Here is a 17,851-nt window from a genome sequence, read left to right on the forward strand (position 1 = left end):
GTTCTTGTTCTTCTCATGCATGCTTGGGACAGATATCATAGGGTTGAACAGTGTTTCATTTCAGTTTCATTTGATCCACACTGTTTAAGATCTGTATCATAAGATTATTGCTGAATCATTTCCATGGGAAATAATAATAGACCCTAGCTAGCTTATAATATATTTATACATTATATATATTTATACATTAATTAAGAGTGCGCTAGTCCGAAACTCCCAACTAAAAATCAGCCTAAGCTTATTACCAAGTCTATTACTATAAATACTATATTACATATACCACAACTATATTATGTCCCCAACCCTGGCTTATGACTGTATACGGTGCTTACACAAAATCTGACGCAATTGAAATGAAGATGCATTTGTACAGCAGGATTTAAGCTCCACTCTGCACAATCAATATAATAGTAGTAATAATAAAATGCTTTATCTTGCTAAAGGGATTGCAACTTGCCTTCAGGATACGAGCTTTTGTCTCCCACAATCGAGTGATACTCGAACCACCAAGGAAACACTTTGAATTGAAGTGAGAAATGCAAAAATGAAATAGCAACTGACATAAGTATAATGAAATTCTATTTATAGATATCCATAGAGGGCTCGCGCCCTTAAAGGGGTGTCTATCTGTGTGAGTGTGTGTGTGGATAGTGAAAATACCCTTACTTGGTGCTAATTGTTGGCACGTGAAGAACTTTTGAGTTACTCAAGGGATTTTAATGAAATATTGGTGGGTTTAGTTATAAATAAGTACAAGTTGGGTATATATTTAGCTACTTGAAATATGATATAGCTGCAGTCTCGAATCTATGTTCAACCCAAATGGAAAATTCGTGATGTAGAGCCACCGGTGATGAATTTATATTTTCAGTAAGCTTAATGCAAAATTATTATAAATATTAATTAACAGCTAGCTCTGGGCTATTTGTGGCTAATCAAAGAGCATTTCTCAGTTTTGGTGGCTTAAGGAATAAAATTTATATACATGTATACACATTATATATATGTGTGTGTAGGCCTGCAGTGTGCTGGAGAAATTGAGAAATTATTACATTTGAAATATGTATTCATGTAATTAAAGTGCCCGTGGCCTAATTGGCCATCTGGGGGCTATTGCCCAGACAGGTAGTCGCCATCGGTTCGGTAAATCGTAAGAACTCTTATATATATACATATATACATATGTATATAATATATTAATTAGCAGCCACAATAATAAAGCCAAATAACAAAATCAACGAACTTATCAACGCAAAATATTTAAATTTCCAGTCAGCGAGAGAGCGGGAGAGAGTGAGAGAGAGAGAGAGAGAGAGAGAGAGAGAGAAGCGCCTGAGTACGTATTGAAATTTATTAATATATCGGTTTGATAATGAAGAAAGCTTCCACTAGCTGAAAGACACTGGGTGAAGCGGAAATTCCATCGCGTGATAAGCAAGCGAGTGCGGAAATCTGGAAGATCTGTGGAAACCATGGAGTACTGACAGATATATGAATCGAGTAAAATCTCAGTTTAATTCAATTTAAACGCGAATTCCAGCTGCAAAGTTGGCTAAGGAGAATCCAATTCAAATTAGAATCCCGTTGCACCTAAGAAAAGGCTTAATTGATTCAATAAGGTAGAGAAACAAACATTGATTGATTTAACAAAATATCATAAGGTAGTAATTGATTGCGATTATAGAAGGGCAAGGGTTCAGTGAATTAATTAACGAGCGAGTGTAGCTGACGGAAATTAAGTCAAAGTGAATCTTGAAAAAGGTTCAAATTAACTTTTATACCGTGAAATCCATTAAATTGGGAACTCAAGGTATTTTAAGAAAATGAGGCAAATAAAGACATGTCGTTGTTATTATTGGTTTACGAAAGTGAAACTAAAGCAAAAGTTAATCAAAACTGAATTTACCATAGTAACACCCATATCCATGTGTGTGTGTGTGTATGTCTGTGTGTTTCGATTATCAGCTCTATATTGTGTGCAGGGTATCTTCTAGACGGTCGTATTTAGTTTGATTATTGCCAGCTTTATCAAAGATCTGTCTCTAGTTTGGGTTCCTCTTTTGAGTACTTCTGAAGGCTTGAAGTCAAAGAAAGAAATCAAAGGGCAATCCAAAATGAAGACTCATATTTGCATGTAAATAATAAAAAGCCCATTTGATTGCGTATTGGACACGCAGTGAAAAAGGCTATATTAATTACACAGTTCGACAAATATTTGTTGAGGGGCGAGAAGGGCAAAAGAGAGAGAGAGAGAGTGGGAGACGAGTAATTGAAAGAGATTTCATGCCAGGGATTGCAATGCTCGATAGTTACCGACAGGCGGATGCCCTGACGCCCTTACAGAGCAGCTCTAGCGCACATTCAAGCACACACCAACACACACACACACACGCACACATACACATACCATGTACTGATGCATATTGTAGATAAAAGTGTAAGCTTAAGAGCTATTCTTTTTGTCTCCTTCGCGATTCGAACTCCAAGCCCACACACACACACACACAAAACATATTGTCATCGTTATAAAATATTTTTCTATTTCATAAAAAAAACTTTCTCCTCTGGGATTCGAGCGCAGCCCACCGCAAAAATATAAGAAATAAGCCGTCATTACAACATATGTATGTCCCCGAGTGAAGTATGCAATGCTTATTTACGGAGCAGCTGACACAGATAATAAAATTCCTCTAAGAAGGCAACTTACATATGTGTGTGTGTGTGTGTGTGAATACAGAAATACGCCTTCGCTTGGCGTTAATTGTCTCAGGGCTTTGCCAATGTGAGCAAACGTTTTACTAACAAGCTTCAAATGAGAGAGAGTGGACTATGGACATTCAGAGTATAATAATAATAGCAATGGGTATTTTTGGCACTTTCCGAGGCTCTATACAAAATTAGGCTGACAAATTTACAGTAGAATCCAGCCATAACGGTCCCCAGATAAACTTATGAAGAAATTCATGCGGCTATAGCGTCTTCCGGGTATAACGACGGTGACTTGAGCGTCGCTATAATCGTATTCTACTGTACGTTCAGATAATAATAATGATATCCTTGTCACTTACTAAAAGTCTGTCAAAACTTTGAATTTAATCCGTCTACGTATAATTTCTAATTAGACTTGAGCTTAGTTTTAGGGAATGTTTAGTAAATTGAGACAAGTTGTTTTATATTCATATTTGTCATGCAACTGGTCGCCAATACAAACTCAACTCAGGGCAGAGCGTCAAGAGGACAAGGAGAGGAAGCGCTTAAGAAGCAACGAGTGGCCTTTTAGGCTGATTGACTCAACGAAATTGTACAAAGAGACCGCCAGAGCAATCGGGCCAAAGTCTCGGACGGAAATATGATTAGTTGACCGGATGTCCGGCTGGCCGTTCGCCCAATCAAAGTGCCCAGCGGTTGGGCCCTTGCGGTCACTCGCAATGCAGCGCCGGCCCCCCAAATAGTGAGCGACAGCGTTGCAGTTGTTGTTGCTGCTGTCCCCCATATATGTACATACATATGCATGTCGCCATCATGCTGGCAGAGGTCAAAGGCAGCGGCCATGGCCGATTGCTGCTGTGGCTGACTGTGCTAGAGTGCATCAGAACGACGTCTAAGTGTAAATAAGCACTTGCATTTGCATTCGCTTGGCAAAACACACACTCACGCACACGCACACAGATACTTGAAGCTGCTGGCAAACAAAGCCTCGGGTCGAGTCCCAGCAACTGGAGGAGCGACAATACATTTTTGAAACGCATGCAAGCAAGTTAAGTCCAACACACACACACACACACGCATGTCGAAACTGCATTCAATTGTGCTGCTAGCATGCGCCCATCGTCGACTGCTTAATACTCGTTCACAAGGCAAAAGTAAATCTAACTGAAAATGGATACAATAAAAGTCACCCATACACATTATAGAGATGCTCGATCGTAAGCGATTTCTCGTTCGAGGCCAACTCAGTTAGGGCAGTGACCAAAACCGATATACCCGTTCGCATGCCGTAAGCGCAAACTTAAAGCCAACGAATCACTGGCTCAGTCTCATAATGGAAATGACTTAACTTAAAGGCCATCAATTGAAAGCAAACCCAATGACCTACTGAAATAAACATGAGCTTCGATGGCCCCCCTTTGGGGGTGTGGCACAATGAGAATGCAGCCGAAAAAAAAAATGAGGACACTAAAGGAAAATCCCAAAAACAAGAAAAAGAGAAAAGGAAAAAATATTGTGGCAGGCGCCAAGCGAAATGAGAAATGTGAATTTTACAACAACAACAACAAAAACAACGACCAAAGTTATGGAAAATTGTGAAGAAGCCGCAGAGGCTGAGCTGTTTGACTAGAGCGGGGCAGGATGGGAAGAGCAGGAAGAACAGGGCGTGAGAGAGTGAAAGAGAGAGAGAGAGAGAGAGAGCGTACAATAATGCATTATAAAATAAAATGTAATCAAGTCAAAAGACAAGTAATTCACACACACACACATACACCTATATGTATGTATATATGTATACAATAAATGAAATTTAAAAATCCGACAATTGTCGCTCAGTGGCAACAGTGGCGAGGACGTTTAGCACGTTGGCATTGCCGTTGCCGTTGCTGTTTTTGCCAACGCTTGCATGCCAAACGAAAGGACATCAGCGCACACAGCAGTTAACACGGCCCTAACCAGTGCAACCCCAACAAAGCCCACTCCTCCCGGCCCTGTGCCGTTAGCAAGCACAACACAGGCCACAGTCAAGTCAATAAACAGTCAGGCAGGCAGGCAGGCAGGCAGGCAGGCAGTCGGGCAGGCCGAAACACAAACAAAACAAAGGCAAATGGCACAGACGTTGACACACAAAGCACACACACACACACACACATATACACACACAAATGCATACATGTATGCACACTTATAAAAATAAGTATAATAAGCCGAAAGAATATAAAGCGGAAAATCAATTTTAAAGCATTGCTGCACAGTGCCAAGGATAATGAGCAGTCAGCTACCGACAAATTATGTATATGTACGTGTGTGTGTGTGTGCAATGTCATGGACCCAGACACAATGCCAGGACAATGACAGGCACTACGACAATCAGAGGACCACAATTTGCAGCCAAACAACGAACCTTGAGAAATGACAAACGCATAGATTGAAAGGCTTAGATAATTGGATATTTTGATAGCTTTTATATAGACTCTAACCGGTATGTATTTATATACAATTATCAAGGTTATCGATTCGAAGCAATAAACAATAATCAAATTGATGTCAGCGATTGAAATGAGCAATCAGAATAAACGACAGGCACTCAGTCAGTTGGACAAACATGCCGCATAGACTTGGATTACTTTTCAAAATAGACGTATACTTAATGGAATCGGTACTGGGTTTCTCTATCTGCGTTTCAAGCCATCAATCGCTTTTTACGAGGTGCATGTCGCGTGCTTTGAGAGGCAGAGTAGTCAGACTTGAGGTAGTCTTCAAGCACTCTTGGGGTAGTTACAATATTTCCTCGAAATTGGCATAAGAAAAACTCGAACTCAGCTCAAGTATTTAAAGTTTTGGATGCATTTGATCAATATTAGAATAAGAACAAATATAGACAGAATGTGCTGATCTTTTCAAAATTTAGATAAGTAATACTGCTGAGAAGGATCACTGAACTAAATTAGATAAATGGAGCTACAAGTATGAGACCGAGTCTAGAATCTAACTAGAGCTCTTACTCGAAACACTTGGCTAGTCGTCTATGTATCGTAGCCCAAAGGTCTGATAGAACTACAAAAAGCTCCAGATGCCACCATTCTCGAGATCTACTAAACTGAGACTTAATATAAAGTCTATCAAATATTTACTTGAGCCTGTATTAAAAATAAATATAATATCTTTAAATAAAATATTCGTAGAACCAATAAATCTTTAATGTATATATTGGTTCTACGGATACCGAAGAACACTAAAGATAGTCTTCATTGAGAAGAAGAAGTCCAGGAACTACTTAAGACAGTTGTATAGGTGTATATATGTATGTATGTGGGTGTACATATGTATGTATTTATGCACTCAAGCTTATTTGTTTTCGACATCAACTTGTCACACAGTTCCCGGTATCTCCCCGTCGGTCCATTTCACTATTTTAAAGCATTAAAGGGATTACATTTCAGATAATACATGCACAAATTTATTTCAGTTTTCCGTACATAGAGAAATTTTCTCAGTAAATTCTTAGTTAACTTATTCAGCTGAACTCAAATGGCAACATTTGCCTGAAATAATTATCTTGCTTGATTAGACCATTCAAGATGCTGCACTCAATGGATAATTTGCTTGGGAAACTTTGCTCCGCAAATGTAAGTGAAAATTCCGTGGCAACAGGAGTAAGCTCTAGTGATTGGTGGTTGCCTGGCGCGATGCAGATGGGCGTTTCCCTGCCTAACTTCACATAAATGAGATTGGAAATTCAGCTTCTTATGCATCTTGGGGCGGCGCTCGAAAGTATGCAGCGCGCAATGCAATGTGTAATGCTCCCTCCCCGCCCACAGCTGCTAATGAGTTCGGCGGAAAGGAGTGGGCCTCGTGAGGTTGACGCACTGACGAAATACGACTGCGGCGCTCTGCCCGACTGCCAGATACCCGTAGGGGCGCATAGGCCATGCACAGCGAGCAGGTAACAGGTAGCAGGTAGCAGGTAACTGGTAACAGGTAACGGCATTTCCGCTCACGTCAAGCGCACTTCCGCAATTTACGCTCCACTAGACTAAGTCCACAGCCAAGCACCGTGTCGAGATGGCAAAAAATTACAAACTTACACACACACACACATGCATACATACACACACACACACACAAACACATATGGACACACATGGAAACATAGGCACACTTTTCTGCTGTTCACACGATGGCATTGTTGTAGACCTTGCATACCCTGTAAATTATAGATAATCGAATGAGGTATCATAGGCTATTGGCTGTTAAGAATTGGCGATAGAGGTGCAAATTTATTAGTAGGAAGCAAGTTTCCATTAGATTCGCATTTTTATTGACAGACGCTGATGATCAATTAAGCATAGCAAATACACCCTATTCTATAAAAAAATTCGATGGTGAAAGCTAACACAAGTTAGTCGGCGCGCCCAAATGGACAGAGCTAATAGATAAAAAGTTCACAAAAGAGTTACAGGAGTAATCCAAATGGCTTTTATAAATATTATTAAACAAAACAAAATAAAAATATATAATAATAATATAAATAATAGGAAAAAATCTCAGATCTTGAAGATTTGAATATAGACTCGAATATTTATTAATAATAATAATATCAATATCCATATCAACAAAAACAAAACGCTTTTTTTAAATCATATTCAAATGAATAAATAAAATTCCAAAATGTTTTTTATTTCTTTTCTTAAGAAAGTAAATTTGATCAAGCTGTTCTGCATGAAATATTGCTAGACAATTATATGCTTTCCTCGTTTAATTTTGGTTTTAAATATATAGCTAATAAAGCTAAAATTATCTACAACCAGATTTGATTAAAATCATTGTGAACCCTTTTAATTTGCATTGCAATTTGCAGTTAATCTTCATTATGCCCGTTAAATGCAATTACAGGGTATATCAACGTCGCCTACCCATCATCAATAGCGTAGCTTTGCATGCTGACAGCAGACGAGCGATGGGCTCCATTTTTGATTTTTAACATGCCATGCATTTACTATCCTCTCTCTCTCTCACTCTCACTCTCTCTCTCCCACTCTCTATCTATATTTTGCTCGTTTTTCGCATGTTTTTCGCAGTCAGGGCCAGCCAGATGGGGCCGAGGCATTGTTTCTGTTCTTTTGCGTGTGATTACAGTTTGATGCGCGCTCGCACGAGCAAGACGAGCATATTGGCTGCAACTCGAGCTCCAGTTACTGCAAATCTCTTCAGCTCGCCTTCACTGTGAACGAGCATCACGCAGTCAGTATGACTGCAGAAGGCTCAGCTCGGTTTTTTTTTAGCCTGCCAGCCAGTTGTCTAGTCGAGTTAACACTGAGGCTTCATGGTTAACGCACTCTGTGGATATCACTCGATAGACATTCCAGCCGGATCGCAGATTCATCAAAGTCATTGCTCTAAGTGCATTTGAAGCGCCGTGGCGAGGCGCTGCCCAAATGCAAACAGCGAATATTGCATTTATTATGTGCCTAATGGCTCTGGCCGGGTCATGGGCAAATGGCAGGAGGCAGAAGACAGCAGACAACAGACAGCAGGCAACTGGCAAGTGGCAACCGGCAAGTGGCAAGTGGTAAATGGGAAATCGCAAATGGCAAATGGTTTTGATAGCTCCCAAATGCAAATGCCTGACAGTGTATCAAAGTGTCTAGCAAATTGACGGCCAAATTGAAACTGCACTTAACATTGATTTCAAACTGGACAGCAGAGCTCGACTGGACGGGCTAGCAGGACATTGCATCGATATTAGGCTGCTGGGTGTGAGCTTACTTTAGCCATGTTAAGTATACGCCACAGCTAGCTGGAAGCTGGAACAGATTTTTGACTGACGCCTGCTGACGTCTGCTTCTGTGTGACTTTATGGCGATGGCGTTTGGCGACCTTATCAGCGCCCATGACCAAAAAAAAAAAAAAAAGAACAGAGTACAAACACACACACTCAGTTGACAGGTGACGGACGTGAAGCGTTTGTTGACTGCCCCAAAGATAAGCGATAAGATCGGCGGCATCGGCTGCTGTGTTTGCCCACTCAGCTCTGGCGCTGTGAGGCTGCGACGAGATCTGGCAATCAAATTGCATCTCTCTTTCAGTCTTTCTCTCTCTCTCTCTCTGTCCCACAAACGCACATGATGCGAGAGCGATAATTCGCTCATGCTCCAATGACATTGGCTTAACAGTGTTTGCGATTGAGATTCAAATTTGCTATGTGAATAAATATACATACATATATGGGACTGAATGAGCTTAGCTAGACATCTGGTAAATCTTATTACACCTTCAGATCTAAATAGGAATATGTATTATGTGTTGCTGAAGGTAAAAGTGTTGATCATGTGCCACGCCCCAAAACGACTAGATAGTAATTTATGTCAGAGAGAGAAAGAGAGAGAGAGAGAGAGAGAGAGAGAGAGAGAGAGAGAGAGAGAGTTCAAAGAAAACAGCCTTCAAATGGGCGTGGTTGCGTGGTCTTTAAATTCTTTTTGTGTTTACATATGTATATGTATATTTTTTTAAGGCACCTCGACGTTATTCGGAAAAGATTTTATGGATTTTTAACAATATCAATTTTATTTGTTTTTTTTTTTTTTTTAATCTATGTTTACAAGTAGAAAATTTAATAACATATATGTTTAAATGTGATTCAAATTATTATTGATATTATTCTTAACATATGATATACGCCATGTGGCAGTACCGCCAGTAAAAATTCGAGTATTGATTTCCAAGTGTTCTAATATCTCTAATTTGGATTCGGAATGAGGATCATATGCGCCATAAAATCGACCTGTTCCACGGTCAGTTTACTCATCAAATATCAATCGGAAAATTCATTAGAATTATAAGTCCAGATATACCTCAAGAGAATATTCTAAATCTATTTCGAGTTTCGTGTTGCAACGATATTTTGCTCTGCTAAATATATTTCAAAAGATATGTATGTATATACACACATATATGCACATATTCATATCTACGGCGTGACGAATAACTTTTACACCTGCCTTGAACTTTCGAGGTGTATTCTTATCACATTGAGAGCATTATTATTATCTAGCAAGATAAAGAACTCGTATATACACATCTAATGTTCTATCAAACACATATCTTAATAGGTTTTACTCTACTATATATGTACATTTCTAATATTTCTGCATTGATTGATATACCGTTAGACACGGTGTTTGTAGCACCTCAACACGCATTTAGCATAAAGCATTTTTGTGTTACTCAAGCACTTCGACATGGCTTGACTAATGAACGGGATTTACACTCGCCCAGAGGGAAACACATGCTCGCATATCTCTAAGCACTGGCTGCTTATTAATTTGTCACCATGCTCGATGTTATTTATGAAACAGTCTCAGCTTATCGACAGCTGTCGCCATGTTGCAGATATAATGCAAATGCTGCAGCCAAATGAACAATTAACGGAGCTTGTCAAACGAATGTTTGTCATGTTTTGCAATTTGTCAGCTTTTGTGGTGTGGCATGGCATGACATGGCATGGCATGGCAGATGCGAGCACATCAGAGCTGAACACCTGTGCCGTTGCCAACCTCTCCTCACCTTAAGCAATCACTACGCTTTGTTGCATACCCTGTACACCTTCAAAAGAGAGTGAGAAACGTGAGCCATGTCTCTGATATGGTATGTGGTATATGACAAAATCGATAGGCAAGTCGATAACTATTGATGCACTGTCGATATCGATCGTATGGGTGATAGCTGAGATATAGCAGTATTCTAAAAAGTTTTCTCTAAATAACAATTCTTCAATTAAATAGATATATATTATATACATACAAATATTTCCACATCTATCCTTTATACATCAAACTTGTATCAGCAATCGGTTTACTCTGCAAGATCTTGGAATACTGAATGAAGAAAGCCTCTCCAAGTCGCTCCACAAAACAGAAATGGGTTCTAGCTGCCTATATTGTTTTATTCATCTCTTTCCGACTTTATAATAGAATATTCACAAAGAAAGCGAGCACGTGCTGCCCTATGTTCTGTCAAAAGTGATAAAAAAAATGCCTATAAGGCGCTCGTATCATCGATCAACTCTGCTGATAATACAAAATTCCCAATCTAAACGAGAGTTTAACATTAAATAAAGCAAATGAAGATTGGGTAATTATTTTTCTCCTTCCTGTGCATATATTAAATATTTATTACAGGGCATCTTCTAGTCGGGCTTTGGCTGTGTTTGGCCAGGGCCAGCATATGTACATATGTGAAATAATTTGGTGGCAGGCCAAGTCAGCGAACCTGTCAAGTGTCTTTGAGAACTCGGCTCGCTTCAGTCCATACAACCTTGCGCTAGCACTCTCTTGCTCTCACTCGCTCTTCTGTCTCTGTCTCCGTCTCTCTCTTACACATTTTTTAGCTGGCGCAAACCGTTTAAACCACTTTGACTTTATCTCGTTTTGTTGTAGTTGTTGTTGTATATATTTTATCGCAACAGCATTTACCTGCTGCCACAGCCCCCCACCTCCCTCCCTCCACCCGACCCTTTTTATACCCTGAACCCATTAAAAATGGGAAATCAGGGTATAATGTTTTTGTGTAAAAGTATGTAACAGGCAGAAGGAATCATCGCAGACCCCACAAAGTATATATATTCTTGATCAGCACGATGAGCTGAGTCGATATAGGCCTGTCCGTCTGTCCGTCCGTCCGTCCGTCCGTCCGTCCGTCCGTCCGTCCGTCCGTATGAACGCCGAGATCTCAGAAGATATAAAAGCTAGAGAGCTGAAATTTTGTGTGCATACTCGTGTATACCATACGCAGTACGAGTTTGCTTTATTTTTTCGATAACTCACCCGATAACTTTTTTATCGAGAATAATCGAAAAATTGATTTTGTTTTTTAAGCCTCATCGGAGATCTATTATACGTAGAGATTTCAGATTTACTGTGTATATATATATGTAGAATACAAACATTTTGTAATCAACAGATTTTGGATACCACGCCCCCTCCGCCTCCAATTTGTAAAAAACGTATTTCAAGTACTAGAGACTTGTGCTTTAGAATGTACACACATTTTGACCATATGATTACGCTCTGAAAATTTCATTAAGATTGCATGTCTACAAAAAAAGTTATTTATCAAATAAATTCTCATACTATTGCCCACACTGCAGCGCAGCCCAAGCGCAGTCGCTGCTTACTGCGCAGTTAGCAGAGCGCGGGCGCGTGAGGGTGGATGCATGTAAATGTATGTGTGCGTGCATAAAAGAAGTGCAGAATGATAAGAATATCAGCTTGGAGGGTTCAGGGTATCTCCTAGTCGAGCAGTCTCGACTAGAGTCTTCTTACTTGTTGTTGTTGTTGTTGTCATTATTATTTTATAAGCATTGCTCTCCGCTTGGCAGATTTATGTCGTCAGCCCGCCGTGCGACTCTGCGCGTGGACGCGCTCCATGCATGCCGCTGCTAAAAGCTCTTTAAATTCTATTAAATTCTGTTGGCTCACCCACCACCCCCCACCCCCCCAGCCACCACACGCCGCTACAATTTGCTTGAAGACATTTTCTTAAATGTTGCGCGCTGCTATGCCCATTGCTCCCATTGTTGCTGCTGCTGCTGCTGCTGCTGCTGCTGTTGGCTGGCAAAGTTTGTCACGTTGGCTCTTGGCTGGCGTTACGTGTTAGCCCCATGTCTCCGGAACATTCTCGAACGGTCTATGGCTCTAATGAGGCGACCCACTTGCCAGCAACTCTACAGCTCCAGCACCAGTTCCTGCTCCAGCACCAGCTCATGCTACAGCACCAGCTCCTGCTACAGCGCCAGCGAGCCAACATAAAGGAGGAAATTGCGTGCCGCACATTTAATTGATTGCCCAACAGCCGGACACTGCAGCAGCGGGCCAAGGCAACGACCCAGTGCCCAGCTGGCTGGTTGAAGGATTGCGTGCGGTGGCAGCGGCAGGAGGCAGAGAAGGCAGCGGAGGAGTCACCCAGTCAGCGTGCACGTTTAAATTGTCAACAATTGTTGTATTTATACAGATTAGGGGCTAAGACAAACAGCAGAGCTCGGGCCTTACACAACTCTAGGTGGATTAAGCCCTAAGTGAATATATGGCGTGGCTAATTTTATACTTTGTCGTTCTATCGTTTGAAATGGAAGACGAATAGAAGTGTATTTCTGCAAATTGGGTGTACGAAAGGAATATAAGATGGGTCAACGAAAGATCCTAATTTATTTATCCATTTCATTCATTAGTTCCGATTAGATCTGTGAGTCTATTATAAATGGAGACCCCGAATTATAGAAATGCCATGAAATATTATACCTTCAAATACTATCTTTATAGATATCAATATAAATAAGTTAAATCAATGAAGCTGGGAATACGAACTTTAGTAATCGAATGAGTAAGAATATTCTATTCTCAGTACTGCATTACTAGAAGATACCCTGAACACTATGAACTCACATATTCCGGGCTTTATTAAAAATCTCTCTCCCTCCTGACTTTACGGTATGTAGGCAATGTTGAAAGCCCAAATCAACTTATCGATATCTATCGATACTAAGAAAATGATTATGAGTTATCGAACAGAAAATAATGTTATTTTTATGGGCTTAATTCCAATCTTTACTTTGCTAAGCCTGCCAAGATGGGCCAAGATTGAGTGGCTCAGTGAACTAACTGATTTGGGACTGCATCGAGGCTATTCGCTTAGCCAAATTTTATTTGACTGCGGCTATGTTAGGCTCTTCATAAATTGCGGCCACATGGCAAATAAATTCAATTAAATTAGCAACAATCCTGAGTGGGAGCCGAATGCTGATGATGAGACTGAAATTGCTCCCAAGTGTGGAACTGGAGAAGCACCAGTAGGAGTAGCACCAGCAGGAGCAGGAACAGATAGCAGCTTTACTTACTTTCAGCAAATATTATTTTCAATTTAGCTTTGCTGCCATATCCATAGACATACATATATGTATGTACATATTTATTTATATAACTCTACGTCCGCCATCCTTTGTGTCTGTTCCATTCCCTTTGGTCATAACTTTTTATTCCCAGTTTTCTTTATGTTCTTTTCTTTTTTTTTTGGTTTTTGTGTTATTCAATAGAAAATTAGTTTGTTTGTCTGTCTGTCTCTGTGTATGTTTGTTTGTTTGTTTGCTCATTCTTCGGCACACACACACACACAGACACACACTCAGACACACTGAATACACAATAATATTGCCACTGGTTGGTTATACAACAGGTACTTTCGTATTCTCACTCATTCAACGTTATTGGCCATCGCATTACACATTACGCATTACGCATTACGCATTACGCACTACGCATTACGCATTCAGTTTCAATACCAAATCCACTTTCAATACCAATTCCGATCCCCCATTTGTCTGCATGTTGTTCCTGCTTCCGTTTTCCCCTCCCCATCGGCAAATGAAAATTACGCCTGAAGGTATGCTACGCGAATCGAACCAACTGTTGCAGCTCTGATTAGACTTTGCCAATGCGAGCCCTCGATTCGCTTTCAATACAATTATATCAGGAATATGATGCCATTCAATTATAGCTATTTATAGACTACTTTTTCTACATCCCTTTCGATGAAGAAACGGCTAGTTTGTGCAGTTGATGAATACCATTAGGGTATATCATGTGCATGATATTTATAAGTATATGTTATATTGAAATTTCACTAAAAAAAAAAAAAAAATTCTGCTTGATCATTTTTGATGTCTAAAAATATTTCAAAGTAAAATATCTATACTAAATATGTTATGAGAGTTATGAACGGATTCAGATATCACCAGCTCAAGATCTACTGGGCCATGCCTAGAATTAAAATCTAGCAAATATTCGCTTGTACTGAACTTTATCTGTAATTAATACTAAATGCGCTATTAAATTTCAGACAATAAATCGTAATATATGAACTGAATAAATTATAAATAATAAATTCATTTCCCAACTTTAAAATTTTGAGGAAATTTTAAAAATTGTTGCTTAAATATATATATAAAACTTAAACTCAATAGCTAACCAATAATATGCAATCCAGAATTTATTAAATACCTCCACGGATTTGTGCTAAATTAATGAACAGAATTATAAAAATTTAATTTCTGTCGAAAGTTTCTTCAATTCAGAAACTTGTGGCCTAAGCTTAAGTCGATTTCCTTGAAATATTAAAGCTTTACACTTGCCAACCCATTGAGAGTTCACTGTGGCTCTCTGGTTGTCTGTGCTCTGGGTTTTGTTCATGGCCAGCAGACGATACCCAAATGCCACTTAACACATTAAACTTGTATCAAACATAAGCCCTGTAAAGTCTGGGCTTACACTGCATATATATACATATGCATTTGTATGTATGTATGTGTGTGTGTGTGTGTATGTATATAATGTGAATGGGAATTCAATGTTAATGGCAGCTGAGATGAATTGTCGGCTTCACATTTTTTATGCGCGCATCTGGCATCTGGCGAATGACAAGCATATAAATGATCCTTATCGCGCCTTTACGGCCAAAAGCTGATGCTGCTGCTGCTGCTGCTCTAGCTCCAGCTGCTGTTGCTGCTGCTGGCAGTTGCCTATTGGCTATGACGCCAAGGTGACAATGCAGCCGGGCGTTCAAAGTGTGCGTTGCGCCTGCAGCCTGCAGTCTGCAGCTGACGCACCGAAAGGAATTGAGTGTCGGCCACACTAGCACCGAGACACCGACGGACACACCTCACGGCTTCGTTTTACATGGAGACATTGAAAACGAGTTAATGTAACGAAAATAGCAGACGAAGATGTTGTCAATGGCAGCTGCAGCAGAGGCTATAAAAGGGCAGACGTCTAAGGAGCAGCTGAGCAGCAGTGGCCCACATCTAGCTCTCACTCTCACTCTCACTCTCACTCTCGATCTTTATCTAGGTGCCAGCCTGTAGAGTGTCCTTAAGTGCACAGCAATTGTGTCAGCTTCAACTAGATTTGACAATCGATATTTATCGACTTTCTGTCCGCTCGACAAATAAATGTCCTGTTCTCACCGGCGCAGGTAACTCGAGCCCATTCACACTTCTTTGCAGCTGTCAACTGGCCGGCACATGCCAAAGGCCCGTAGCTATAAAAATAGTATACAGTTATAAAGGAAGGCAAAGAAGGAACTGGCGAAAAGTCGGTACATAGTGCCAATGGCAACGAGTGGCTATAATAAACAGCAATCTGTCAAACCTGTCAATGCAGCGATTATGCCAATTGTTTGTTCACAGCTCCAATACACACCTATTACACACACACACACACAAGCTTAACGCTCCATTTGCCAAGAGCGCAACAACAGCGAACGCAGAAGTTGTAGACAAACATTGGAGTAGATGCGTCCTACCTGGCGTATGCGTGTTTTCTCTTTTTGCACACTTGAGCGGCTACAAGAACAACGGCAAGCAGACACAGCTGGGGGCATGTGTGCTTATCACTTAAGCCGCCATTTGCAGCTAGGCGTGTGCATATTTCTCAAGCAGCAACGCCCTCACACCACCCCCCTCCCATCCACTCCTCAGGGGAGTGGCGGGCGACACGTTTATAGCTCATTATGCAACATAATTGTCGGCAACAGCAACGCTGATTGCCGCCAGAGTTTACCCTTTGGCCTGCTCACTCAGTCACTCACTGACACATTTACCCACTCCCGATGCGGCCGGCCTTCTGGCCTCCTGGCCTCCTGGCCGACTGGCTGAGGCGCTGGCAGGATCAGGACAGCACGGCTCAACGCAATCGGTGGCGACGTTGCGAAACTTTTAATTGGAAAACTTTTGCATACGCACAGATAAACTCGCTCAGTGCTTGACATCGCGATACACATACACACACACGCACACTCCAAAACATATGCAAATTGTATGTAAACCTATGAAACTACACACACACGCATGTGTGCACTCGCACACGCACACATGCTCTGTTAGACGCGCACTTAGCGCTAAAGCTTAGGCATTTCCATAAATGCTTTATGTTAATTTGCAGCTGAAGCTGGGAAAAAAAAATTACAACAAAATTTGTCAAGTGTTGCTGAATTACGCAGATCCAAAAGCAAAATAAATATTAATGATTCGACCTGAAAACACCCTGTACAAATTTGCTGATGCGGAACGATTAAAAACTTAATCAATGGCTTAATTTTAGGAAGTGACTTAGTCATAGAAAATCTATAGAAAAAATAGACATGTTCGGCCTGAATATACCCTGTAATCAACTGTTGTTCTTGTCATGCGCTTGCCGAGTAAATTCACTAAAAAATATTTTCTAATATTCTGGATCGATAGCATAATAGCATGTCGAACCGAAAACATCCTGCTGCTAATTAGAAGGCGTGCAGCTAGATTTAAATTCCTTTCTTGCCTCTGACCTAGCGAAACGTTCTACTTTACTATATTGTATAGCTAAATCTCTTGGAGATACTCGCCTTTCTTTACAATTTGCTATATCAAACAGAATAAATTAATTATTATTGATCTATTCTCTATATATATCATATTAAGAGCTAGATAATAGAATTTGAGTCCAGAACTGTTCAAAAGATTCCATGAAATACTCGATTTTTCAGCTGCTTACGTACAGCTCAAATTCTGCTTGAGCTGGGATGATCTAAATGCAACTTCCTCGAGAACGACTTGATGAAATTCCATTAGGCATTCCCTAGAACTCAACTTTACCTGTAATTGTAGCACCCCTCAAATCTGAATAGCTTAGAGAACTAAGCTCCATGCTCTCTATGCTAATTTTGCTTTAAAAAATGTATTTAATTAAAATCTGTTTAGATTAAGTTGGCCAAAAGTTAGCCGGAAACTAATCAACAAATATTTCAGCAGAAATACAAAAATTTGCAAATTTCAGCATTGCATACTTTGAGGGCGGCTTTCGCAGTTAGACGAGCGGCGAATACTTGAATACTTTTTGCGTGAGTAGGCTTCAATGGCAGTCGAGGGGTGGTGCGAGAGGTATTTGCGCTGCTCCTATTACGGCCGATGTTTGCCAGTTAATTGCAGCGGCCCCTTGCCGCCCACCGAGCTCTACATCAGCTCAATGGCAACGTCAAACTCATGAATTTCTCATGAGTAGATGCTGATGCACTAGAGGAAGAAGAGAGAGCTGGGGCAGCAGGCAGCAGGAGGAGC

At 40.5% G+C, this 17,851-nt stretch overlaps 2 protein-coding genes across 7 annotated transcripts in view; both read right to left on the bottom strand.

The window, feature by feature from the left end:
* Positions 1-17,851, bottom strand: part of LOC108655760 (uncharacterized) — a 173,265-nt gene that overhangs the window by 83,692 nt on the left and 71,722 nt on the right. The gene's annotated exons all lie outside the window — the stretch shown is intronic.
* Ac13E (Adenylyl cyclase 13E) overlaps positions 1-17,851 on the bottom strand; it is a 62,926-nt gene that overhangs the window by 16,055 nt on the left and 29,020 nt on the right. Inside the window, exon 1 of one of the 6 annotated variants that reach the window (XM_089263781.1) lies at positions 667-707. The exons of the other annotated variants lie outside the window; for them this stretch is intronic. The gene's annotated coding sequence lies outside the window, so the exon portion shown is untranslated. Of the gene's footprint in view, positions 1-666; positions 708-17,851 lie in introns of those variants that run through there. 6 annotated transcript variants of the gene reach the window in all.

The sequence above is a fragment of the Drosophila navojoa genome, chromosome X, assembly GCF_054131105.1.
Source record: "Drosophila navojoa isolate 15081-1374.11 chromosome X, UAZ_NAV_1.0, whole genome shotgun sequence".
In the NCBI taxonomy this organism is placed as follows: Eukaryota; Metazoa; Arthropoda; class Insecta; order Diptera; family Drosophilidae; genus Drosophila; species Drosophila navojoa.